The sequence below is a fragment of the Sander lucioperca genome, chromosome 4 (genome assembly GCF_008315115.2).
Source record: "Sander lucioperca isolate FBNREF2018 chromosome 4, SLUC_FBN_1.2, whole genome shotgun sequence".
Lineage (NCBI taxonomy): Eukaryota > Metazoa > Chordata > Actinopteri > Perciformes > Percidae > Sander > Sander lucioperca.
In genome coordinates, this window is record NC_050176.1 from 10,233,158 (window position 1) to 10,258,449 (window position 25,292).

Consider the following 25,292-nt stretch of genomic DNA (forward strand, 5'->3'; position numbering starts at 1 on the left):
AACAGTTTAGACTTAAGTTTTATTGACGTGGTTTTGTTACGGTTATACTCTGTTTACTACTCAATAGCCGTTCGTTTTGGTCCTGTGTGACGACAAGGACGAATCATGAGTGAGAGTTATCGTCCTTTGAATGACTTGCTTTTTTCAGCCGTAGAATTGTTAAGACTATACTTTCAGGGATCATTTCTATAGTTCTTGACTTGAGAAATGTGTTTCTAAAGTGTTTGGTCTCGCTACCCACGATGATGAGTCGTGATATTCCTTTCTGAGCGTGAAGCTGACAGAGAGTAATGATTCACTTCATATGCTCTCTGTCATTGATGATTGTTCATTGCTTCTTAATGGAGCATTGAGGGAAGGAATATGGTCAGAGTGGTAGTCATGTTGTGTGTTGAAAAATAATGTATAGATGAAATCATAATCTTAAAATTACAGTCTTTAGAGAGAGTTACAGATTTTGTTAGTAGATAATTATCAAACCATAGGCTACTTTCTCTTTCTCTTCATACTTTCAGTGCTATTAACTGAACCAACTGCTGCTTAATATGAATTTGGTTGTTGATATTACTCAGGGCAGTGCTGCACTTTGTGCCCACTTGGCCACTTAGTTACAGACATTACAGTATTTTAAATGTATATTTATATATATTTTTATTTATCTGCTGTCATATTTTTAATTGTGTGCGTTTATTACCTGCACCAGGACATGTGTTCTCCATTTAGTTCCCTTTCATGTATGACATGTTATGTAATTACAATAAATATCCTCATTTTTATTTTACGCTGTCTTTAATGTAAACTGGGACTTTACATGTAATGCAGCCTGTCTGACTTCTTTCAGTCTGTGAGAGAAATTAACCTTTTCTGTTGCCAGTATTTAGAACTTTGACAAAATTTGTCAGTGTAACTTTTTTTACTAACTTAATTACATTTTCTATTTACAAACTTACTTACTCGCTGACTTACTTATTACTTACTAAAGACCTTTTATACAAGCGTTTTCTTGACCCCAGTACTGCTCTCTGTCCCGTATGTGCACTCCCTGCATAACAGCTGTGCTGTAAGAGTCATGCAGTGATTGGCTGTGCTATGCTGGCTCATTTACATAAATGACACATGACTGGACGAGACGCAGCAAGTGGAGGAGCTTGTTGATGGCAGGGAGGAACCATGAGTGAGAATAATCCTTCTGTGAATGGCCTCTTTTTTTCACCCCTACATTAATTAAGACTATACTTTCAGGGATCATTTCTATAGTTCTTGACTTGAGAAATGTGTTTCTAAAGTGTTTGGTCTCGTTACCCACGATGATGAGTCGTGATATTCTTTTCTGAGCGTGAAGCTGACAGAGAGTAATGATTTACTTCATATGCTCTCTGCCATTGATGACCGTTCTTTGCTTCTTCATGGAGCATTGAGGAATGGAATATGGTCAGAGTGGTTGCTCTATGTTTAAAGTAAGTTAAACCTGAGATAAGCCGAAGTATTAAAGCTTTCCAGTAAATTTCTTCACAAAAGTGTTTATTTATTGAGGCTTCATTTGATCACAATACCACCTGTTGGTCAGAGAGTGTAAAACAGGCAGATATTTAACAGATGATCTATGTGATCTGTGGTAATGGAGCATTGATGAGGGCAATATGATCAGAGTGGTAGTAGCAGGGTTGTAGATTACCAATAGCATGAAATCTACTTTAACTTTCTACTTTGGTCTAGTATGACGCCATGTTATTGTCATTCACAGTTGACATTGTACTGCACTTTTTTAAAAAGCAAAGGTTTAAGAAATGAAAACAATAGTTTTTCGCAGGGGTGGCCATGGTTACTTGATGGTATCTGAAATCTATCAACTGTTTACCACAATGATAATTTGATTATATTTCTTTCTGAGCTGAAGCGGACAGTGAAGAATAATTCAGTTTATACCAAATATTCACTGCGACTAATGACTGCTCTTGGATTTCTTGCAGAAATATATGGTAAATATTTTAGTATGGATACTTATAAATGAATTAATGGAGCATTTATTGTAAAAAAAAATATTATGAAAAAAATATATTATCTGCTGACCACAATGAGTGTTAATACTGCTGTCTGAGAGGGAAGCAGACATTGAATAATGACTCAATTCATCTGTTCTGTTATAGATGATTGTTCCTATGGCGTGTTTTAATATTTGTAATCTTTGAACAAAATCCACTTTCTTTCTTTTTTCTTACTTTCATACAAGTGTTTCCTCTATCTCAGTGTTTATCTCTGTATCACAGCTGTGCTGTCAGAGTCAAGCAGTGATTGGCTGTGCAATGCTGTTATTCACAAAAACACACATGACTGGACGAGTTTATTAATGGCAGAGAGGAACCCTCAGTGACAGTAAGTATCCAGTGAATGAGATGCAGTTTTCACCCTCAGTCTAAACAAGACTATACTTTCAGGGATCATTTCTATAGTTCTTGACTTGAGAAATGTGTTTCTAAAGTGTTTGGTCTCGCTAACCACGATGATGAGTCGTGATATTTTTTTCTGAGCGTGAAGCTGATAGAGAGTAATGATTTACTTCATATGCTCTCTGTCATTGATGATTGTTCTTTGCTTCTTCATGGAGCATTGAGGAAGGGAATATGATCAGAGTGGTCGTAGCACATATGTGAAAAAAATGAATGAACATAACAAAAAATTGTGTCAAGCTTTCTTTTTTAACATAATTTGTGCCAGTTTGTGAAATACTTGTCTTGTTGGTGGTTGACAAGGTTACTTGAAAGGGTTCTACCAACCTCAAGGATCAGCACCTACTTTCCTGACTTTGTAGTGTCTTATTTCTTTTGTAAAAATGGAAATGGAGTTCAGCTGTAATTCATTTTTATTTATACCTTTGCTTTTCCTACTGTGACATGTCAAAATGTCAGAAAGGTGCATTGTTTGGAAGCCCATCTCTACACATCCATGTTACACTCACACAGGTGTTTTCACTTGACTAATCAGACTGTGTGGCCATTACAGGCTGTGCTTGATTGGCATGTCTTCATTTAAGTTTTTTCCACTTTACTCAGGTGTGGAGGTTGAAACTGTGGCTAAAGTCTGAATGCAGCAGGTTCAACCATCCTTTGGTCTGTGAATGAAGAGCTTGGTCGTTCAACTCCAGAAATTTTAAGAACCAGTTTTAATGCAAATAAATGACTGGAGCATTTATTGTAAAAAATAAGTAGGCTGAAACAGAATTATTGAGACAAACAGTAACTGATAATCTAATTCAATCTACATATTGGTCTTCTTAAAAACCTAAATAGATTTTCTCACCTCAGAGTCATCTGAAGCACGTAACGATTAGCTTCTGTACCTCTAGACCCTGAGTGACAATCACTCTGCAGTGAATGAGATGCAGTTTTCACCCTCAGTCTAAACAAGACTATACTTTCAGGAATCATTTCTAAAGGTTTTCACTTGAGAAATGTGTTTCTAAAGTGTTTGGTCTCGCTCACCACGATGATGAGTCATGATGTTCTTTTCTGAGCGTGAAGCTGACAGAGAGTAATGATTCACTTCATATGTTCTCTGTCATTGATGATTGTTCTTTGCTTCTTCATGGAGCATTGAGGAAGAGAATATGATCGGAGTGGTTGTTGGTCTGTTTAAAGTAAGTTAAACTTGAAGTAAGTGCAAGCTTTGCAGTAAATTTCTCCACAAAAGTGTTCATTTATTGAGGCTTCATTTGATCACAATACCACCAGTTGGTCAAAGAGTGTAAAACAGGCAGATATTTTACAGATGATCTATGTGATCTGTGGTAATGGAGCATTGATGAGGGGAAGATGATCAGAGTGGTAGTAGCAGGGTTGTAGTTTACCAATAATATGAAATCTACTTTAACTTTCTACTTTGGTCTAGTATGACGCCATGTTATTGTCATTCAAAGTTGACATTGTACTCACTGTAAATGCAGAAACTTAAAAAAAAAAAAGCAAGGGTTTAAGAAATGAAAAAATAGTTGTTGTAGGGGTGGCCATGGTTACTTGAAGGTATCTGAAATCTATCAACTGTTTACCACAATGATAATTTGATTATATTTCTTTCTGAGTTAAAGCAGACAGTGAAGAATAATTCAGTTTATACCAAATATTCACTGCGACTGATGACTGCTCTTAGCTTAATTTTGTAACTATGAAGATTTGGATATGATCACTGGGTTTGCAGAAATATATGGTAAATATTTTAGTATGAATTAATGCAGCATTTAGTGTAAAAAAAAATTATTATAAAAAAATATATTATCGGCTGACCACAATCACTTGGGCTGTTCTCATACCTGCAGCACTTGGCCTACTTAGCATGGTCCAGCAATCAACAAAGCTGAGGTAGTCAACTGGGATGGGCTGACTCACTGCTTGCTGTCATTGACATGAGTGTTAATACTGCTGTCTGAGAGGGAGCAGACATTGAATAATGACTCAATTCATCTGTTCTGTTATAGATGATTGTTCCTATGGCGTGTTTTAATATTTGTAATCTTTGAACAAAATCCACTTTCTTTCTTTTTTCTTACTTTCATACAAGTGTTTCCTCTATCTCAGTGTTTATCTCTGTATCACAGCTGTGCTGTCAGAGTCAAGCAGTGATTGGCTGTGCAATGCTGTTATTCACAAAAACACACATGACTGGACGAGTTTATTAATGGCAGAGAGGAACCCTCAGTGACAGTAAGTATCCAGTGAATGAGATGCAGTTTTCACCCTCAATCTAAACAAGACTATACTTTCAGGGATCATTTCTATAGTTTCTGACTTGAGAAATGTGTTTCTAAAGTGTTTGGTCTCGCTAACCACGATGATGAGTTGTGATATTCCTTTCTGAGTGTGAAGCTGATAGAGAGTAATGATTTACTTCATATGTTCTCTGTCATTGATGATTGTTCTTTGCTTCTTCATGGAGCATTGAGGAAGAGAATATGATCAGAGTGGTTGTTGATCTGTTTAAAGTACGTTACACCTGAACTAAGCGCGAGCATTGAAGCTTTGTAGTGAATTTCTTCACGAAAGTATTCATTTATTGAGGCTTCATTTGATCACAGTACCACCTGTTGGTCAGAGAGTGTAAAACAGGCAGATATTTTACAGATGATCTACAGTGAGGAAAATAAGTATTTGAACACCCTGCTATTTTGCAAGTTCTCCCACTTAGAAATCATGGAGGGGTCTGAAATTGTCATCGTAGGTGCATGTCCACTGTGAGAGACATAATCTAAAAAAAAAAATCCTATTAACTATTTATTTGTATGATACAGCTGCAAATAAGTATTTGAACACCTGTCTATCAGCTAGAATTCTGATCCTCAAAGACCTGTTAGTCTGCATTTAAAATGTCCACCTCCACTCCATTTATTATCCTAAATTCGATGCACCTGTTTGAGGTCGTTAGCTGCATAAAGACACCTGTCCACCCCATACAATCAGTAAGAATCCAACTACTAACATGGCCAAGACCATAGAGCTGTCCAAAGACACTAGAGACAAAATTGTACACCTCCAGAAGACTGGAAAGGGCTACGGGGAAATTGCCAAGCAGCTTGGTGAAAAAAGGTCCACTGTTGGAGCAATCATTAGAAAATGGAAGAAGCTAAACATGACTGTCAATCTCCCTCGGACTGGGGCTCCATGCAAGATCTCACCTCGTGGGGTCTCAATGATCCTAAGAAAGGTGAGAAATCAGCCCAGAACTACACGGAAGGAGCTGGTCATTGACCTGAAAAGAGATGGGACCACCGTTTCCAAGGTTACTGTTGGTAATACACTAAGACGTCATGGTTTGAAATCATGCATGGCACGGAAGGTTCCCCTGCTTAAACCAGCACATGTCAAGGCCCGTCTTAAGTTTGCCAATGACCATTTGGATGATCCAGAGGAGTCATGGGAGAAAGTCATGTGGTCAGATGAGACCAAAATAGAACTTTTTGGTCATAATTCCACTAACCGTGTTTGGAGGAAGAAGAATGATGAGTACCATCCCAAGAACACCATCCCTACTGTGAAGCATGGGGGTGGTAGCATCATGCTTTGGGGGTGTTTTTCTGCACATGGGACAGGGCGACTGCACTGTATTAAGGAGAGGATGACCGGGGCCATGTATTGCGAGATTTTGGGGAACAACCTCCTTCCCTCAGTTAGAGCATCGAAGATGGGTCGAGGCTGGGTCTTCCAACATGACAATGACCCGAAGCACACAGCCAGGATAACCAAGGAGTGGCTCTGTAAGAAGCATATCAAGGTTCTGGCGTGGCCTAGCCAGTCTCCAGACCTGAACCCAATAGAGAATCTTTGGAGGGAGCTCAAACTCCGTGTTTCTCAGCGACAGCCCAGAAACCTGACTGATCTAGAGAAGATCTGTGTGGAGGAGTGGGCCAAAATCCCTCCTGCAGTGTGTGCAAACCTGGTGAAAAACTACAGGAAACGTTTGACCTCTGTAATTGCAAACAAAGGCTACTGTACCAAATATTAACATTGATTTTCTCAGGTGTTCAAATACTTATTTGCAGATGTATCATACAAATAAATAGTTAAAAAATCATACATTGTGATTTCTGGATTTTTTTTTTTAGATTATGTCTCTCACAGTGGACATGCACCTACGATGACAATTTCAGACCCCTCCATGATTTCTAAGTGGGAGAACTTGCAAAATAGCAGGGTGTTCAAATACTTATTTTCCTCACTGTGTGTGGTCTGTGGTAATGGAGCGTTGATGAGGGGAAGATGATCAGAGTGGTAGCAGCAGGGTTATTGTCATTCAAAGTTGACATTGTACTCACTCTAAGTGCAGGAACTTTTAAAAAAAGGAAGAGTTTAAGAAATGAAAGAAATAGTTGTTGTAGGGGTGGCCATGGTTACTTGAAGGTATCTGAAATCTATCAACTGTTTACCACAATGATAATTTGATTATATTTAGGGCTGTCAGCATTAATGCGTTAATCGCGATGCGATTAAGGGCTGAGCGTAATGCGTTAATTTTTTTTTAATCGTATTAATCGCATGCCGCCATTTATTAATTTATTTTCACTTCACTCGGCTTTGCGTCGTGCCTAACAGGCTACTATTTTGCCGTACTTCTTCGTAACACATCCTGCTGCTGCAGGAATAGCAACGCAGATTTCGGTGCCTCATTCTGGTGCCACTGATATGTCTGCTCTTCTCTCTGATGCTCTGAAACGGAAAAACACAGATGGTGCGTTCATGAAACTGGTAATTTACAGCCTCGTGGTGCATTCAAAAGTTGTTGTTAAATGCCCTTTTCCCATCTGGTGGTTGTTTTTGTCATTCAACAGCTATTTACTAGTGAAATAAGTTATTGTTATAGTGATTACATTATTATTAAACATTTAATTTTGACCATATGGCCTTAGCAATAAACAAGCCGTTCTTTAATGTTGCCAACTGTTTAGTACCCTTCTTTTTTTAACTTTCTTAAAAAGTATCGGTTCAGGCACCGTTAAGGCACCGTTACCGTTTTAAAAGTACCGCTTTAGCACCGGTATCCAAACCAAACAATACCCAACCCTAATATTGACTCTAGATTCAAATGTGTGACTAGATTAAATATATAATAAACAAATACAAATCATAAAGTCAAGTTCATAAAGTCACTTTCTTTGCATTCATTTGATTCCCAATCAAGATACACTGGTAAGAATTGCTTTCCATTGTTAATATGTACTTAAAAACAGTTCTTAAATGCAAAATAATAGAATTTTAATCATGTGATAAAACATGCGATTAATCACGATTAACTATAGAAATTCAACGATTAATCGCGATTAAGAAAATTCAATCTTTTGACAGCCCCAATTATATTTCTTTCGGAGTTAAAGCAGACAGTGAAGAATAATTCAGTTTATACCAAATGTTCACTGCGACTGATGACTGCTCTTGGCTTTATTTTGTAACTATGAAGATTTGAATATGATCACTGGGTTTGCAGAAATATATGGTAAATATTTTAGCATGAATTAATGCAGTATTTAGTGTAAAAAAAATTATTATGAAAAAAATATATTATCTGTCGACCAGGATGACGTGGGCTGTCCTGTTCTCATACCTGCGGCACTTGGCCTGCTTAGCATGGTCCAGCAATCAACAAAGCTGAGGTAGTCAACTGGGATGGGCTGACTCACTGCTTGCTGTCATTGACATGAGTGTTAATACTGCTGTCTGAGAGGGAAGCAGACATTGAATAATGATTCAATTCATCTGTTCTGTTATTGATGATGGTTCCTATGGCGTATTTTAGTATCTGTAATCTTTGAACAAAATCCACTTTCTTTCTTTTTTCCTCACTTTCTTACTTTCATACAAGTGTTTCCTCTATCTCAGTGTTGATCTCTGTATCACAGCTGTGCTGTCAGAGTCAAGCAGTGATTGGCTGTGCAATGCTGTTATTCACAAAAACACACATGACTGGACGAGTTTATTAACGGCAGAGAGGAACCCTCAGTGACAGTAAGTATCCAGTGAATGAGATGCAGTTTTCACCCTCAGTCAAACTAAGACTATATTTTCAGGGATCATTTCTATAGTTTTATACTTGAAAAATGTGTTTCTAAAGTGTTTGGTCTCGCTACCCACGATGATGAGTCGTGATGTTCTTTTCTGAGTGTGAAGCTGACAGAGAGTAATGATTTACTTCATATGTTCTCTGTCATTGATGACTGTGCTTTGCTTCTTTATGGAGCATTGAGGAAGAGAATATGATCAGAGTGGTTGTTGGTATGTTTGAAGTAAGTTACACTTGAACTATGTGAAAGCATTGACGCTTTACAGTAAATTTACTCACAAAAGTATTCATTTATTGAGGCTTCATTTGATCACAATACCACTTGTTGGTCAAAGAGTGTAAAACAGGCAGATATTTTACAGATGATCTATGTGATACACTGTTCGCACCGCAAGTCTTAAAGGACAATTCTGGCGCAAAATGAACATAGGGGTTAATAACATATGTGTACAGAGTCGAACGTTCTCTGGGACATGTTTTCATGCTAATCAAATGTGTCTCTAGCTTGAAACAAGCTAGCGCAAACCGGTGGTTAGCTGCTAACGCTAGCTTTCGGGGCACATGGTAAATCGCTGTTTTATACCACTAACAAGGCTCAAAATAGCACCACCAACGGTAGCATAATGAGGGTCCCTACATGTAAACCGAATTATTGAGAACTTTGTAAGTGTACAGACAGTTTATTAAAAAGATAGATTATAAAGACAGTAGCGATCATGTTTACATGCGGGCGCCATCTTGGAAAACAGTCATGAGCAGTCGAACGCTGAACGCTGTGCAACCCAGTAACCAGTAACATAGCTCAAACACAGAGTTCGTGTTTGGATTTGGGCCACTTTTGCCTGCAGTCTGAATGTAGCCAGAGACTGCTTTTGAATGTATTTTGCGCTAGTAAAGACTTAGAAATAACGATGAAGAAAAACTCAATTTCCACATAATACATTTATAAGAATATAGTGTGTATTTTCTGGTGATATGATATTAGGATAACCCTTTAATAAACAGATTTCCTTGAGAGTAATGCAGCTATAAAACATGTTTAAATCAATTCTTTGGTCATAATATAGTAATAGCATATTAGTATTCTAAAATGAAAAGTGGCAGTGGTTTAACCAGGCAGAGGGCAGTGAATGTGCTCACGTAGATCATGGGTGTATAATAAAACTGTGTAGATTGGAACTAGTTCCTAAACCAGTGATGTGTTACGGACGCGCTTCACAGAAAACTTTCGGGATTTCTCGACACGCGCTCTGAAGCCTCGGGACAGAACGTAACATCACTAAAGTTTTACAGTGTCTTAATTGTAAACTGGTTCTTTACAGCCTGGATGACTTCTTCCAGTCAGTGAGATAAAGTAGTGGTGATGGGGAAAGTTGTTCTTTACAGTGTACTTCATCACTAGGATCAGTTCACTAAAAAGATTTGTTCAAAAGATGAGTTCACCGAGTCATTCAGAGCTTGACCGGAGCTCCGACTGTAGTAGTCCCACTCACTAAAGTGAAACACGTCTTAACGTTCAGTTCAGCTCACTAGTTAACATTAAATTAACAGTTTAGACTTAAGTTTTATTGACGTGGTTTTGTTACGGTTATACTCTGTTTACTACTCAATAGCCGTTCGTTTTGGTCCTGTGTGACGACAAGGACGAACCATGAGTGAGAATTATCGTCCTTTGAATGACTTGCTTTTTTCAGCCATAGAATTGTTAAGACTATACTTTCAGGGATCATTTCTATAGTTCTTGACTTGAGAAATGTGTTTCTAAAGTGTTTGGTCTCGCTACCCACGATGATGAGTCATGATATTCTTTTCTGAGCGTGAAGCTGACAGAGAGTAATGATTCACTTCATATGCTCTCTGTCATTGATGATTGTTCATTGCTTCTTAATGGAGCATTGAGGGAAGGAATATGGTCAGAGTGGTAGTCATGTTGTGTGTTGAAAAATAATGTATAGATGAAATCATAATCTTAAAATTACAGTCTTTAGAGAGAGTTACAGATTTTGTTAGTAGATAATTATCAAACCATAGGCTACTTTCTCTTTCTCTTCATGCTTTCAGTGCTATTAACTGAACCAACTGCTGCTAAATATGAATTTGGTTGTTGATATTACTCAGGGCAGTGCTGCACTTTGTGCCCACTTGGCCACTTAGTTACAGACATTACAGTATTTTAAATGTATATTTATATATATTTTTATTTATCTGCTGTCATATTTTTAATTGTGTGCGTTTATTACCTGCACCAGGACATGTGTTCTCCATTTAGTTCCCTTTCATGTATGACATGTTATGTAATTACAATAAATATCCTCATTTTTATTTTACGCTGTCTTTAATGTAAACTGGGACTTTACATGTAATGCAGCCTGTCTGACTTCTTTCAGTCTGTGAGAGAAATTAACCTTTTCTGTTGCCAGTATTTAGAACTTTGACAAAATTTGTCAGTGTAACTTTTTTTACTAAATTAATTACATTTTCTATTTACAAACTTACTTACTCGCTGACTTACTTATTACTTACTAAAGACCTTTTATACAAGCGTTTTCTTGACCCCAGTACTGCTCTCTGCCCCGTATGTGCACTCCCTGCATAACAGCTGTGCTGTAAGAGTCATGCAGTGATTGGCTGTGCTATGCTGGCTCATTTACATAAATGACACATGACTGGACGAGACGCAGCAAGTGGAGGAGCTTGTTGATGGCAGGGAGGAACCATGAGTGAGAATAATCCTTCTGTGAATGGCCTCTTTTTTTCACCCCTACATTAATTAAGACTATACTTTCAGGGATCATTTCTATAGTTCTTGACTTGAGAAATGTGTTTCTAAAGTGTGTGGTCTCGCTAACCATGATGATGAGTCGTGATATTCTTTTCTGAGCGTGAAGCTGACAGAGATTAATGATTTACTTCATATGCTCTCTGTCATTGATGACCGTTCTTTGCTTCTTCATGGAGCATTGAGGAATGGAATATGATCAGAGTGGTTGCTCTATGTTTAAACTAAGTTAAACCTGAGATAAGACAAAGTATTAAAGCTTTCCGGTAAATTTCTTCACAAAAGTGTTCATTTATTGAGGCTTCATTTGATCACAATACCACCTGTTGGTTAGAGAGTGTAAGACAGGCAGATATTTTACAGATGATCTATGTCAGTGGTTCTCAACCGGTGGGGCCCGCCCCCCTGGGGGGGGCGCGAGTAGGCTACAGGATGGGAGGATCACGTAATGTAATGTAACTACACGTCGCTCGGTCGTGGCTGGGTAGCGTTGCATTTCCTCCCCGACTCATTTCCTGGTTCTCCTTCTCCATGAACAACATGAACTCAAGGAGATAATTAACTTTTCCTGCTCCAGATTTCCCACTGTGGTCAGAAAGAACAGAGGAGACACTTTGTTTCTCTCACTATAACTCTAGAGTCGGTACTCGCTCTAAAGCTAAACGCCGTCACTCTCACTTCTCCCTCTACCACACACACACACACACACACACACACACACACACACACACACACACACACACACACACACACACACACACACACACACACACACACACACACACACACACATATATGCCGGTTCACGCACACACCAGTGCACAAGTATAAACATCAGGCCACATACGTAGGCTACGGAGAAAGCTCTGTGTGGAGCCTCCGCACAACTGTAAAACAAGTCATCCTCCTGGCGACTTTTTTTGTCAAAAGTGACTAGCGATAAATCTAGCGACTTTAACTGGTGTTATTGGAGACTTTTGTGGTGTTTGGAGACTCGAAAACACGTATCACTCTGCAGTTATGTGCTCAACGAGCAGCGGGTGCTGCCGTGAGCCCCTCCCCCGTCCAAAAGCCCTCATAGGCAGTGTTGCCAACTTAGCGACTTTGTCGCTAGATTTAGCGACTTTTCAGACCCCCTTAGCAACTTTTTTTCAAAAGCGACTAGCGACAAATCTGGCGACTTTCTGTAGAAAAGTCGCCAGTATTGTCCAGCGAGCACGCAAGGTATTTCTCTCCTGTAGCCACCTTCTGTTCTGTGACAGAGGAGCAGCGGAGCAGCGGAGCAGCCTCTCCCCTCTCTCCTCATGTGTAGCAGCACTGCGCACAGTGTGCAGGTAGTTAGAAGGGGAGGGGGGGACAGGGTGTGCGGGTGCTGGTGTAGGTAGGAGAGACAGCGGGACGCGACGGGAGAAAGACGCCGCTGAGCTGGCCTGGCCCTGGGCAAGCCAGCCTTCTTTGAGAATTCTTTATCGATCTTTTTCCCTCCCTTTGTAGAATAACATTTTTTTACTTCAAAGATAGGCTACCTAAGTAATAATTATGAGGTAAAATAAATTCATGTATTGAATTTGTGATTATTTGGCTAAAGAGTTCTATTTCTTTTTATCTACCTTGCTGACAAAACCACTAAGCTTTATACAAATGATTGCGTAATGACGTCAAAAATATGCAAATGAGCGTATGACGTCATCAAACGACTTTTAGCGACTTTTGGAGCTGGTGCTAGCGACTTTCATTGGAAAAGAGTTGGCAACACTGCTCACAGGCGGTCAGTCTCTCAGTAGCCTCGCGCAGCAGTCCCAGCCTGCAGAGAGGAGACACACACCACTCCGCGTCCAGGCTTGCACACACGCACACATCGTTACATCATAGCCTCAACTTATTGAAAACACAACTAATCCACATCCAAATTATTTCAAAACCAAACAAAAATAGAGAGATTTCTAGTGAGGACCAACAAGGCAACCGACGCACCACCAGCTGCAAAAAAGCTTTGAAGGTACATTGAAGCATACCTGGCTCAGGTCTCACATTAACATCGCCTACCTGCAAGCTTCTGTCAAAAATGCAGATGATATGCCTACTGTTAGGCCTAGTAATAATAACAGTAATAAATCATGAATTCATATCAGAGGTCTGGTGCCAATTCCCAATTATAGCAATAGCCTAGTAATGATAATAGGCCTACTACTACTCATGATAATAATAATAATAATAATGCCTGCAAGCTCACATTAGAAGTCTGGTGCTACTGCCAATTATAACAATAGCCTAGTAATGATAATAGGCCTACCTACCGCTACTGATGACAATAATAACAATAACAATAACAACAATAATAATAATAATAATAATAATAATAACAATAATAATAATAATAATAATAATAATAATAGTGTGGGCCTAAAAATAATAGCCTAGCCTAGGGCTATCTATCTATCTATCTATCTATGCAAGGTGGTGTAGTGGGGGTGGCGCCGGGAAGGGGGGGCCCAACTGCAATGAACCAGCTTTGGGGGGGCCCAGCTTGCAAAAGGTTGAGAACCCCTGATCTATGTGATCTGTGGTAATGGAGCATTGATGAGGGGAATATGATCAGAGTGGTAGTAGCAGGGTTGTAGATTACCAATAGCATGAAATCTACTTTAACTTTCTACTTTGGTCTAGTATGACGCCATGTTATTGTCATTCACAGTTGACATTGTACTGCACTTTTTTAAAAAGCAAGGGTTTAAGAAATGAAAAAAATAGTTGTTGCAGGGGTGGCCATGGTTACTTGAAGGTATCTGAAATCTATCAACTGTTTACCACAATGATAATTTGATTATATTTCTTTCTGAGCAGAAGCGGACAGTGAAGAATAATTCAGTTTATACCAAATATTCACTGCGACTGATGACTGCTCTTGGATTTCTTGCAGAAATATATGGTAAATATTTTAGTATGGATACTTATAAATGAATTAATGGAGCATTTATTGTAAAAAAAAATATATTATCTGCTGACCACAATGACGTGGGCTGTTCTCATACCTGCAGCACTTGGCCTACTTAGCATGGTCCAGCAATCAACAAAGCTGAAGTAGTCAACTGGGATGGGCTGACTCACTGCTTGCTGTCATTGACATGAGTGTTAATACTGCTGTCTGAGAGGGAGCAGACATTGAATAATGATTCAGTTCATCTTTTCTGTTATTGATGATGGTTCCTATGGCGTATTTTAGTATCTGTAATCTTTGAACAAAATCCACTTTCTTTCTTTTTTCTTACTTTCTTACTTTCATACAAGTGTTTCCTCTATCTCAGTGTTTATCTCTGTATCACAGCTGTGCTGTCAGAGTCAAGCAGTGATTGGCTGTGCAATGCTGTTATTCACTAAAACACACATGACTGGACGAGTTTATTAATGGCAGAGAGGAACCCTCAGTGACAGTAAGTATCCAGTGAATGAGATGCAGTTTTCACCCTCAGTCTAAACAAGACTATACTTTCAGGGATCATTTCTATAGTTTCTGACTTGAGAAATGTGTTTCTAAAGTGTTTGGTCTCGCTAACCACGATGATGAGTCGTGATATTCCGTTCTGAGCGTGAAGCTGATAGAGAGTAATGATCTTCTTCATATGCTCTCTGTCATTGATGATTGTTCTTTCCTTCTACATGGAGCATTGAGGAAGGGAATATGATCAGAGTGGTCGTAGCACATATGTGAAAAAAATGAATGAACATAACAAAAAATTGTGTCAAGCTTTCTTTTTTAACATAATTTGTGCCAGTCTTGAAATATTTGTCTTGTCGGTGGTGGACAAGGTTATTTGAAAGGGTTCTACCAACCTCAAAGATCAGCACCTACTTTTCTGACTTTGTAGTGTCTTATTTCTTTTGTAAAAATGTAAATGGAGTTGAGCCATAATTCATTTTTATTTGTAACATGCTTTTCCTACTGTGACATGTCAAAATGTCAGAAAGGTGCATTGTTTGGAAGCCCATCTCTACACATCCATGTCACACTCACACAGGTGTTTTCACTTGACTAATCAGACTGTGTGGCCATTACAGGCTGTGCTTGATTGGCATGTCTTCATTTAAGTTTTTTCCACTTTACTCAGGTGTGGAGGTTGAAACTGTGGCTAAAGTCTGAATGCAGCAGGTTCAACCATCCTTTGGTCTGTGAATGAAGAGCTTGGTCGTTCAACTCCAGATATGTTAAGAACCAGTTTTAATGCAAATAAATGACTGGAGCATTTATTGTAGAAAATAAGTAGGCTGAAACAGAATTATTGAGACAAACAGTGACTGATAATCTAATTTAATCTACATATTGGTCTTCTTATGGAATCTACCGGACCTAAACTTTTGGCTCTCTTCACACCAACTGCCGATAGAAACAATGAAATTAAATATCTGGAAGTACGCAGGCGGTTCCCTGTTTGTTACCTGCTCTGTGTCGCATATATTTGACACCATAAACATAAAAACCACATCGATGCGTTCCCCAGACCTTTATGTTTCTTGTGATGATAATATTTTTTGCTGTTTGGACCCACCGTTTTGATTTACAGAACAAACTTAAGAGATATACTTATCATTAAATGGACATGTTTGACCCATGGAAGATACTGTCTCCCCCTCCCTCACTGTGGAAATCACCATAGCAACAACTTCTTACACACACACCTCCTAGGCTCCTATCATAAAGACTCTTTACTGTAGGCTGTGTTGTCCTTTCTTTACAGGACATGTCAAACAGCAGAGTAAAGGCACACTGTCAAAATTTCTTCCGGAATTTTCTAGTTTGATTATATTTATTTCTGAGTTGAAGCAGTTCAGTTCATACCAAATATTCACTGCGACTGATGACTGCTCTTGGCATTATTTTGTAACTATGAAGATTTGGATATGATCACTGGGTTTGCAGAAATATATTTTAGTATGAATTAAGGCAGCATTTATTGTTTAATAAAAATTATTACAAAAAAAATATATTACCTGCTGACCACAATGACGTGGGCTGTCCTGTTCTCATACCTGCGGCACTTGGCCTGCTTAGCATGGTCCAGCAATCAACAAAGCTGAGGTAGTCAACTGGGATGGGCTGACTCACTGCTTGCTGTCATTGACATGAGTGTTAATACTGCTGTCTGAGAGGGAAGCAGACATTGAATAATGACTCAATTCATCTGTTCTGTTATAGATGATGGTTCCTATGGCGTGTTTTAATATTTGTAATCTTTGAACAAAATCCACTTTCTTTCTTTTTTCTTACTTTCATACAATTGTTTCCTCTATCTCAGTGTTTATCTCTGTATCACAGCTGTGCTGTCAGAGTCAAGCAGTGATTGGCTGTGCAATGCTGTTATTCACAAAAAAAAACATGACTGGACGAGTTTATTAATGGCAGAGAGGAACCCTCAGTGACAGTAAGTATCCAGTGAATGAGATGCAGTTTTCACCCTCAATCTAGACAAGGCTATACTTTCAGGGATCATTTCTATAGTTTCTGACTTGAGAAATGTGTTTCTAAAGTGTTTGGTCTCGCTAACCACGATGATGAGTCGTGATATTCCTTTCTGAGCGTGAAGCTGATAGAGAGTAATGATTTACTTCATATGTTCTCTGTCATTGATGATTGTTCTTTGCTTCTTCATGGAGCATTGAGGAAGAGAATATGATCAGAGTGGTTGTTGATCTGTTTAAAGTACGTTGCACCTGAACTAAGCGCAAGCATTGAAGCTTTGCAGTGAATTTCTTCACAAAAGTGTTCATTTATTGAGGCTTCATTTGATCACAATACCACCTGTTGGTCAGAGAGTGTAAAACAGGCAGATATTTTACAGATGATCTACAGTGAGGAAAATAAGTATTTGAACACCCTGCTATTTTGCAAGTTCTCCCACTTAGAAATCATGGAGGGGTCTGAAATTGTCATCGTAGGTGCATGTCCACTGTGAGAGACATAATCTAAAAAAAAAAATCCTATTAACTATTTATTTGTATGATACAGCTGCAAATAAGTATTTGAACACCTGTCTATCAGCTAGAATTCTGATCCTCAAAGACCTGTTAGTCTGCCTTTAAAATGTCCACCTCCACTCCATTTATTATCCTAAATTAGATGCACCTGTTTGAGGTCGTTAGCTGCATAAAGACACCTGTCCACCCCATACAATCAGTAAGACCAACTACTAACATGGCCAAGACCAAAGAGCTGTCCAAAGACACTAGAGACAAAATTGTACACCTCCACAAGGCTGGGGGCTACGTGGAAATTGCCAAGCAGCTTGGTGAAAAAAGGTCCACTGTTGGAGCAATCATTAGAAAATGGAAGAAGCTAAACATGACTGTCAAGCTCCCTCGCACTGGGGCTCCATGCAAGATCTCACCTCGTGGGGTCTCAATGATCCTAAGAAAGGTGAGAAATCAGCCCAGAACTACACGGGAGGAGCTGGTCAATGACCTGAAAAGAGATGGGACCACCGTTTCCAAGGTTACTGTTGGTAATACACTAAGACATCATGGTTTGAACTCATGCATGGCACGGAAGGTTCCCCTGCTTAAACCAGCACATGTCAAGGCTCGTCTTAAGTTTGCCAATGACCATTTGGATGATCCAGAGGAGTCATGGGAGAAAGTCATGTGGTCAGATGAGACCAAAATAGAACTTTTTGGTCATAATTCCACTAACCGTGTTTGGAGGAAGAAGAATGATGAGTACCATCCCAAAAACACCATCCCTACTGTGAAGCATGGGGGTGGTAGCATCATGCTTTGGGGGTGTTTTTCTGCACATGGGACAGGGCGACTGCACTGTATTAAGGAGAGGATGACCGGGGCCATGTATTGCGAGATTTTGGGGAACAACCTCCTTCCCTCAGTTAGAGCATTGAAGATGTGTCGAGGCTGGGTCTTCCAACATGACAATGACCCGAAGCACACAGCCAGGATAACCAAGGAGTGGCTCTGTAAGAAGCATATCAAGGTTCTGGCGTGGCCTAGGCAGTCTCCAGACCTAAACCCAATAGAGAATCTTTGGAGGGAGCTCAAACTCCGTGTTTCTCAGCGACAGCCCAGAAACCTGACTGATCTAGAGAAGATCTGTGTGGAGGAGTGGGCCAAAATCCCTCCTGCAGTGTGTGCAAACCTGGTGAAAAACTACAGGAAACGTTTGACCTCTGTAATTGCAAAGAAAGGCTACTGTACCAAATATTAACATTGATTTTCTCAGGTGTTCAAATACTTATTTGCAGCTGTATCATACAAATAAATAGTTAAAAAATCATACATTGTGATTTCTGGATTTTTTTTTTTAAATTATGTATCTCACAGTGGACATGCACCTACGATGACAATTTCAGACCCCTCCATGATTTCTAAGCGGGAGAACTTGCAAAATAGCAGGGTGTTCAAATACTTATTTTCCTCACTGTATTTAGCTAGACAACCAAGGAGATTTAATAATTATGTTGTGCTACTAGCTAGCTACCTACTAACTAGTGCTAGCTAGCTGTTAGCCTGCAGTTTCGTGAACAAAGCTCATCCATGGCTTCAGCTGTCATCCACGTTACAAGCTTTACAGCATACAGCCCTCGGATGTATCATAAGAGAGAACCAAGGCGATGTAATCACTATGTCTGTAGTAACGTTATGTAGGCATATAGCTAGCTATGTATAGCTACCCCTGATGTTAGCAACTAGCTAGCTAGCCGATAGCCCGCCAGTTTGGGAAACGCTATTGACGTTACATCCACGTAGCTAACAGGCTTTACAGCAGCTACATACATCCCTCGGATGTATCATAACTTCATAAGATAATACCATGGACGTATTCATAGAACACATGGTGAATTACAACCATTAGCTATATCCATTATTACAGCTAGCTACATGAGCTAGGGAGAACAGTCATGTGAGCGGGCGGGCGCAGCCCCGCGGCTCTGCTCGCGTCCACTATGCGCGTTCATCATGCCAAATTTAATAATTCTGGATTCGCTTCTAGGGAATGTTAAAAATGTTAAAAAAGTAACGTTTTAAACAAGGACCCTTTCAGTGTTCGGGCTGGTAAGTTGATATACCCAGAAACAAATTATCCGCTGAAATATAGACGTTTCTTTCACCATGCAAAGTCTATGTGAAAAGTCTTTCTGGGCCATGGGGTGCAGTACCACCGTTATCCGCTAAACCCATGGTGGCTTTTAGACTCAACGCTCTTCCTGGGGGCTTGTTTCAGGGATCATTTCTATAGTCTCTGACTTGAGAAATGTGTTTCTAAAGTGTTTGGTCTCGCTACCCACGATGATGAGTCGTGATATTCTTTTCTGAGCGTGAAGCTGACAGAGAGTAATGATTCCCTTCATATGCTCTCTGTCATTGATGACCGTTCTTTGCTTCTTCATGGAGCATTGAGGAAGAGAATGTGATCAGAGTGGTTGTTGGTATGTTTAAAGTAAGTTAAAGCTGAACTAGGTAGTGATGGTGATTTAATACTTTTAAGCAAATTCAACAGCAAAAGTATTCAAGTATATCTCGCTGCAGTCTGTGGGAAGGTGGGGCTTGACATCAAGCCCTGCCCACATCCAAGTCAGCCATTTTTTTTTTTTTGCTTATGTCATTCCCCATATGCTCTAACGGACCAAGACCGTTCTCTTTCCGTGCGTTAATGGACATCGGAAAAACGTTTTTTTCCGAGTAAAAACGTCATCATTCACGTCCCTTCCTGTGGGAATCAGAGGTGGGAAACTCGGGCCAGATTTTGCTAACTGAGTTTCCCAGTTGGTGACGCGTTGTTGACAACTGATGTTTGATGTAGGCGACTTTGGTTCACTGAACATATTTCAATGACAATAAACTGTTTATTGTGGACAAATGCCTCTGCTGAGAAACATACACAGACATAACATATTTCAAATTATTCAGAAATAAGCCTATGTATAAAAAAAAAAACAACACATTATCCGTGTCCTTTCCTGTTCGTTGTCCTGCAGATAACACAAACACCTGACGATGTGCTGTTTGTATGCTCGCATAAGAAAACAGCAGCAAATTATTGTGGCCTCCATGTTTTCACCAGGTGTTCACACACCTGATGCTCTAGGCTACGGCCAACAGTTGGTGGCAGTCATGCAACAAGTTGTTATGCCAAATGCCAATATAACAGAAGAAGAAGAACACGCATCACGACCATCCTAACCATGTGAACACTGGTAGTCGGAAAAACAACGTAATCACGGGGTCGGTCCCTGTTATTCCGAGGTGGCATGAACGCGCCATTAATACATCCATGACCAAGACAGCCTGGTAGAATTTTTTTACTATGAAGAAAATTATTTGGCTAAATGCCATGTTTTTTATTTTAAATCTTTTAATTTTATTTGAAAATTTTTTATCTATAAATGTAAATAATTTGAAAGAAAACCGAATAGGCTAGTCCCCAATTTAAAAATGACATGAAATTATATTTTAAAACTTTAAAAAAGGACTGACAAATAAGAAAGCCATCCGGACTCTGAACATTTACAATGCCTTATAAACTCTTTAATGAAAATTTAATGCGCCCTTTTTTCGTGTATGTATGTATGCATTTCATGTTTTCAATGTGTTTATGGATCTGTACTTGAATAATAAAGTTTTTTGAAGACAAAAAAAAAAAAAAAATAATGACAGCCTGGTAGCGAAGCTGATATAGCCTCTTGATTCACATTAGATAGAAACTGATGATGTAGGCTAAACACAAACGACATTTCATGCAACAGTGAAGTTTTCATGTAGTTACTACTGATTTCTGATTTTGAAATGATATCCAAATTTGAAAAATGGGTCATTTTAAACCTTGTTAATATTGATGATAATGTGTTTAAACGGAAAACGTGCCATATTTCATTTAATTTAGCCCTCAAAAGTAGAATGGTGTGTTGTTTCGTTATGGACTTTCATATTAACAGCAAGAATTCAGTCACAACCAAATGTACAAAGGGGCGATTTTGCTTTAACACTTAACAGGTGAACCAGAAGCATACAGATGAAACTCGAAAAATTAGAATATTGTGCAAAAGTTCATTTATTTCAGTAATTCAACTTAAAAGGTAAAACTAATTATATAGACTTATTACATGCAAAGCGAGATATTTCAAGCCTGTATTTGTTATCATTTTGATGACTATGGCTTACAGTTTATGAAAACCCTCAGAAAATTTGAATATTGTGAAAAGGTTCAATATTTTAGGCTCAAAGTGTCCCACTCTAATCAGCTAATTAATCCAAAACACCTGCAAAGGGTTCCTGAGTCTTTAAATGGTCTCTCAGTCTGGTTCGTGTAGAATTCACAATCATGCGAGATGCTCCTCGGATATTACCTGCACAGTAACACACCTAATCTAAGTATTTCAAAAGGTCAAACACACATACAGATGTTTAGATACAGTAAAATTGCTACGTGATTACCGTTATATCCGAGGGTTGAAGTTGCATTTTAACAGCAGTGCAAGTTGCGGCTGTGGTTTAGCTGAAGCTAACGCAGCCTGAGCTTTCACATTACAATATAAAAGGTGTTGACCGTTGACTTAGCTAGCACGCAAGGAGTTTATTTACATGTCTATGAGCGTGTTAGGAAACTACACCAAAAGACAAATACTGAGGAATATTGATAGAAAGCAGGGGAAACTAGTAGGCTACTTCCATACTTTTTAGCATTGGCTAATTAGCAACCTGCCTGCCATCAGATGTAGCTTCCGAGCTAGCTAGCAGCTAGCCCCAGAAGCTCATGAAAACGAGGCTTTCACCGGAGCAGTCTTACGTTATTTCTGAACCACTCTTTTCGTTTCAAAGTCGGAAATCAAATGAACGAAAAAGTACACGGGCCCAATTACAGTTCACTGTTGTTGCATGAAATGTCGTTTGTGTTTAGCTTACATCAGTTTCTGTCATCTAATGTGAAACAAGAGGCTATATATCAGCTTTGCTACCGTCTTGGTCCGTTCGAGCGTATGGGGAGACAACGTAGGTAAAAAATAGACTGACTTGGATGTGCTTCCCGCAGACTGCAGCGAGATGCTCCTCAAAGTATTAGTTTATCGAGGCTTAATTTGCTTACAATACCACGTGTTGGTCAAAGAGTGTAAAACAGGCAGATATTTTACAGATGATCTATGTGATACACTGTTCGCACCGCAAGTCTTAAAGGACAATTCTGGCGCAAAATGAACCTAGGGGTTAATAACATATGTGTACCGAGTCAAACATTCTCTGGGACATGTTTTCATGCTAATCAAATGTGTCTCTAGCTTGAAACAAGGTAGCGCAAACCGGTGGTTAGCTGCTAACGCTAGCTTTCGGGGCACATGGTAAATCGCTGTTTTATACCACTAACAAGGCTCAAAATAGCACCACCAACGGTAGCATAATGAGGGTCCCTACATGTAAACCGAATTATTGAGAACTTTGTAAGTGTACAGACAGTTTATTAAAAAGATAGATTATAAAGACAGTAGCGATCATGTTTACATGCGGGCGCCATCTTGGAAAACAGTCATGAGCAGTCGAACGCCAAACGCTGTGCAACCCAGTAACCAGTAACATAGCTCAAACACAGAGTTCGTGATCGGATTTGGGCCACTTTTGCCTGCAGTCTGAATGTAGCCAGAGACTGTTTTTGACTGTATTTTGCGCTAGTAAAGACTTAGAAATAACGATGAAGAAAAACTCAATTTCCACATAATACATTTATAAGAATATAGTGTGTATTTTCTGGTGATATGATATTAACATAATTGTATAATAAACGGATTTCCTTGATAGTAATGCGGCTATAAAACATGTTTAAATCAATTCTTTGGTCATAATATAGTAATAGCATATTAGTATTCTAAAATGAAAAGTGGCAGTGGTTTAACCAGGCAGAGGGCAGTGAATGTGCTCACGTAGATCATGGGTGTATAATAAAACTGTGTAGATTGGAACTAGTTCCTAAACCAGTGATGTGTTACGGACGCGCTTCACAGAAAACTTTCGGGATTCCTCGACACGCGCTCTGAAGCCTCGGGACAGAACGTAACATCACTAAAGTTTTACAGTGTCTTAATTGTAAACTGGTTCTATACAGCCTGGCTGACTTCTTCCAGTCAGTGAGATAAATTAGTAGTGATGGGGAAAGTTGTTCTTTACAGTGTACTTCATCACTAGGATCAGTTCACTAAAAAGATTTGTTCAAAAGATGAGTTCACCGAGTCATTCAGAGCTTGACCGGAGCTCCGACTGTAGTAGTCCCACTCACTAAACTGAAACACGTCTTAACATTCAGTTCAGCTCACTAGTTAACATTAAATTAACAGTTTAGACTTAAGTTTTATTGACGTGGTTTTGTTACGGTTATACGACAAGGACGAACCATGAGTGAGAGTTATCGTCCTTTGAATGACTTGCTTTTTTCAGCCGTAGAATTGTTAAGACTATACTTTCAGGGATCATTTCTATAGTTCTTGACTTGAGAAATGTGTTTCTAAAGTGTTTGGTCTCGCTACCCACGATGATGAGTCGTGATATTCCTTTCTGAGCGTGAAGCTGACAGAGTGTAATGATTCACTTCATATGCTCTCTGTCATTGATGACTGTTCTTTGCTTCTTTATGGAGCAATGAGGGAGGGAATATTATCAGAGTGGTAGTCATGTTCTATGTTAAAAAACAATGTGTAGATAAAATCATAATATTTAGAGACAATTACACCTTTTGTTAGTAGATCATCATTAATGTACAGGCTACTTTATCACTTTTATTGCTGGTGACTGAACCAACTGCTGCTAACTATGAATTTCGTTGTTGATATTACTCAGGGCAGTGCTGCACTTTGTGCCCACTTGGTCACTTAGTTACAGACCTTACAGCCTTTTAAATGTATATGTATATATATTTTTTTATTTATCTGCTGTCATATTTTTAATTGTGTGCGTTTATTACCTGCACCAGGACCTGTGTTCTCCATTTAGTTCCCTTTCATGTATGACATGTTATGTAATTACAATAAATATCCTCATTTTTATTTTACGCTGTCTTTAATGTAAACTGGGACTTTACATGTAATGCAGCCTGTCTGACTTCTTTCAGTCTGTGAGAGAAATTAACCTTTTCTGTTGCCAGTATTTAGAACTTTGACAAAATTTGTCAGTGTAACTTTTTTTACAAAATTAATTACATTTTCTATTTACAAACTTACTTACTCGCTGACTTACTTATTACTTACTAAAGCCCTTTTATACAAGCGTTTTCTTTACCCCAGTACTGCTCTCTGTCCCGTATGTGCACTCCCTGCATAACAGCTGTGCTGTAAGAGTCATGTAGTGATTGGCTGTGCTATGCTGGCTCATTTACATAAATGACACATGACTGGACGAGACGCAGCAAGTGGAGGAGCTTGTTGATGGCAGGGAGGAACCATGAGTGAGAATAATCCTTCTGTGAATCGCCTCTTTTTTTCACCCCTACATTAATTAAGACTATACTTTCAGGGATCATTTCTATAGTTCTTGACTTGAGAAATGTGTTTCTAAAGTGTTTGGTCTCGTTACCCACGATGATGAGTCGTGATATTCTTTTCTGAGCGTGAAGCTGACAGAGAGTAATGATTTACTTCATATGCTCTCTGTCATTGATGATTGTTCTTTGCTTCTTCATGGAGCATTGAGGAAGGGAGTATGGTCAGAGTGGTTGCTCTATGTTTAAATTAAGTTAAACCTGAGATAAGCCAAAGTATTAAAGCCTCCCAGTAAATTTCTTCACAAAAGTGTTGATTTATTGAGGCTTCATTTGATCACAATACCACCTGTTGGTCAGAGAGTGTAAAACAGGCAGATATTTTACAGATGATCTATGTGATCTGTGGTAATGGAGCGTTGATGAGGGGAAGATGATCAGAGTGGTAGTAGCAGGGTTGTAGATGACCAATAGCATGAAATCTACTTTAACTTTCTACTTTGGTCTAGTATGAAGCCA

General features: G+C 39.0%; 13 non-coding genes across 13 annotated transcripts; all 13 read left to right on the forward strand.

The window, feature by feature from the left end:
- The first annotated feature begins 161 nt into the window (after window positions 1-161).
- On the forward strand, window positions 162-377 carry LOC116043092. Its single transcript, XR_004103371.1, has one exon. It is a non-coding gene; the product is annotated as a small nucleolar RNA U3 (small nucleolar RNA).
- Window positions 378-1,226: 849 nt separating this feature from the next.
- On the forward strand, window positions 1,227-1,442 carry LOC116043116. The gene has a single exon (XR_004103393.2). It is a non-coding gene; the product is annotated as a small nucleolar RNA U3 (small nucleolar RNA).
- A 977-nt stretch (window positions 1,443-2,419) lies between these two features.
- Window positions 2,420-2,635, forward strand: LOC116043094. Its single transcript, XR_004103373.1, has one exon. It is a non-coding gene; the product is annotated as a small nucleolar RNA U3 (small nucleolar RNA).
- A 767-nt stretch (window positions 2,636-3,402) lies between these two features.
- LOC116043105 lies at window positions 3,403-3,618 on the forward strand. The gene has a single exon (XR_004103383.1). It is a non-coding gene; the product is annotated as a small nucleolar RNA U3 (small nucleolar RNA).
- Window positions 3,619-4,740: 1,122 nt separating this feature from the next.
- LOC116043100 lies at window positions 4,741-4,956 on the forward strand. The gene has a single exon (XR_004103379.1). It is a non-coding gene; the product is annotated as a small nucleolar RNA U3 (small nucleolar RNA).
- A 3,573-nt stretch (window positions 4,957-8,529) lies between these two features.
- On the forward strand, window positions 8,530-8,745 carry LOC116043107. Its single transcript, XR_004103386.1, has one exon. It is a non-coding gene; the product is annotated as a small nucleolar RNA U3 (small nucleolar RNA).
- A 1,500-nt stretch (window positions 8,746-10,245) lies between these two features.
- Window positions 10,246-10,461, forward strand: LOC116043121. The gene has a single exon (XR_004103397.2). It is a non-coding gene; the product is annotated as a small nucleolar RNA U3 (small nucleolar RNA).
- Window positions 10,462-11,310: 849 nt separating this feature from the next.
- Window positions 11,311-11,526, forward strand: LOC116043093. Its single transcript, XR_004103372.2, has one exon. It is a non-coding gene; the product is annotated as a small nucleolar RNA U3 (small nucleolar RNA).
- Window positions 11,527-14,794: 3,268 nt separating this feature from the next.
- On the forward strand, window positions 14,795-15,010 carry LOC118494988. Its single transcript, XR_004897272.1, has one exon. It is a non-coding gene; the product is annotated as a small nucleolar RNA U3 (small nucleolar RNA).
- A 1,770-nt stretch (window positions 15,011-16,780) lies between these two features.
- LOC116043102 lies at window positions 16,781-16,996 on the forward strand. The gene has a single exon (XR_004103380.2). It is a non-coding gene; the product is annotated as a small nucleolar RNA U3 (small nucleolar RNA).
- Window positions 16,997-19,527: 2,531 nt separating this feature from the next.
- On the forward strand, window positions 19,528-19,741 carry LOC116043109. The gene has a single exon (XR_004103388.2). It is a non-coding gene; the product is annotated as a small nucleolar RNA U3 (small nucleolar RNA).
- A 4,009-nt stretch (window positions 19,742-23,750) lies between these two features.
- LOC116043106 lies at window positions 23,751-23,966 on the forward strand. Its single transcript, XR_004103384.2, has one exon. It is a non-coding gene; the product is annotated as a small nucleolar RNA U3 (small nucleolar RNA).
- Window positions 23,967-24,792: 826 nt separating this feature from the next.
- On the forward strand, window positions 24,793-25,008 carry LOC116043096. Its single transcript, XR_004103375.2, has one exon. It is a non-coding gene; the product is annotated as a small nucleolar RNA U3 (small nucleolar RNA).
- Window positions 25,009-25,292: the final 284 nt, after the last annotated feature.